Raw genomic sequence first — 1,727 nt, forward strand, 5'->3', positions numbered from 1 at the left:
TGTTATTATTGTGATATCCTATTTGAGTATAATTCTATACTCTATTTAGGTGGTACTTTCAAAAGACATGGGTTAATGCAACAGACAAGCTTAAAGTTATATTGTACGTTTATGACTTACATAAAAGTCAAATCATGAAGTCAGCCAGTTATGCGAATGCCGTAGTTAGGGTTCCCTGAAAAACCTCCTGGAGAGGCGCCACTGCAGAGCTTACACTGGAGCGGGCACTGGGACGCGGTGGGTTACGTCACCACCTTGATGCCCACATTCTATACGAGCGCCAGTTCGAGTCCTGGCTGCTCCACTTCTAATCCACATCCCTGCTAAGCACTTGGAAAGGCGGTGGAAGATGGCCCAAGTACTTCAGCCCCTTACACTCATGTGGAAGTCTTGGATGGAATTCCCAACTCCTCACTTCAGCCTGGCCCAGCCCTGGCTGTTGTAGCTATGTTGAGACTGAACGAATGAGTGTAAGGTCTCCCTCTGTCTCTCCATCTCTCTGAAACTCTGTCTTATGAATAAAGGCAAATAAATCTTTTTTAAAAAGAACTTTATAATTCCTTTCAAGTATTTTATTTAATGTTATTTTTCTATATTAGAAAATTTTCCTCTTCTATGAGATTAAACAAAAATACACTCGGTTTAATATCAGGAACTGTGAAAATTCATACTGTTAAATATAGGAATCATGTTTAGATTGTCATGTTTCAATTTTGAGAGTAAAAGACAGTACAAACAACCAAGGGTACAGAAAATTCAAATATCTCATTTCATATGCATCAGTAGTAACATCTTATTTAAATTCAACTCTGTGTCTCCACCATAAACACATGTGCAAAAAAATACACACCTATCTGAAATACCTAGACAAGAGCACATAATTAATTCCATGTATACTTAACTCCAGTATAATATCACATGACAACAAATTGAAGAACCCAGAAATGAGTCCTCTAACTATTGAAAATAAGATGAATGCAGAAAATCACACCAAGTTGAACAGATAAGCTATAAATTCTGCTTCTAATTAGTATGTTAAAACACACAAGCATGGTAGTCTTACCACAGCAAAAAAAAAAAAAAATAGCTTTAACATAATCTTGTGAGCTTCAAGACAATCATTGCAAAGGAAGGAGAGCACTGGAGCCCCTCCAAGGAGAAATAAGACAATGTGGGGAGCAGCCCGGACTAGACTGAGTTACTGGAATTAAGACTTATTCTATGCATCTGCTCTCCCACAATATGGCGCTGAGAGAGAAGTAAACAGCTTCCGCACAGCTGCCTCCAGTTCAGCTAATAAACTGTAGGACTTGCTCCTGATTGGAGGAGAGCAGCGTACTCGGCGTGTGGGCAGCCGAGTTGGGATTGGCGGAGGAGGACTATAAAGGAGGAGAGAGACGGCATGCACCAGGAACATCTATGGGGAACATCTAAGGGGAACACCTGTGCAGCCCCCGAGAAGAGCCGGCCGGCGGTGTGCCGCTCCCCTGTGGAAGTGGGGAATGTGGCCAGGGGGAACTGCCCTTCCACGGAGGTGGAAGGGATAGTAGCCAACCCGGGAAGAACCAGCAGCAAACCCGGGGAGGGCCGAGCAGACAAAAGAACAGCGCAGGGTCCTGTGTCGTTCCTCCACGAAGAGGGGGAGCGACATAATGGTGCCGTGACTCGGATATGAAGCCTAGGCAGGGTTTAGTGTCGTTCCTCCACGAAGAGGGGGAGCGACAAGA

This window comes from Oryctolagus cuniculus, chromosome 8 (genome assembly GCF_051225735.1).
Source record: "Oryctolagus cuniculus isolate XC-2025 breed Fujian yellow rabbit chromosome 8, ASM5122573v1, whole genome shotgun sequence".
Classification (NCBI taxonomy): domain Eukaryota; kingdom Metazoa; phylum Chordata; class Mammalia; order Lagomorpha; family Leporidae; genus Oryctolagus; species Oryctolagus cuniculus.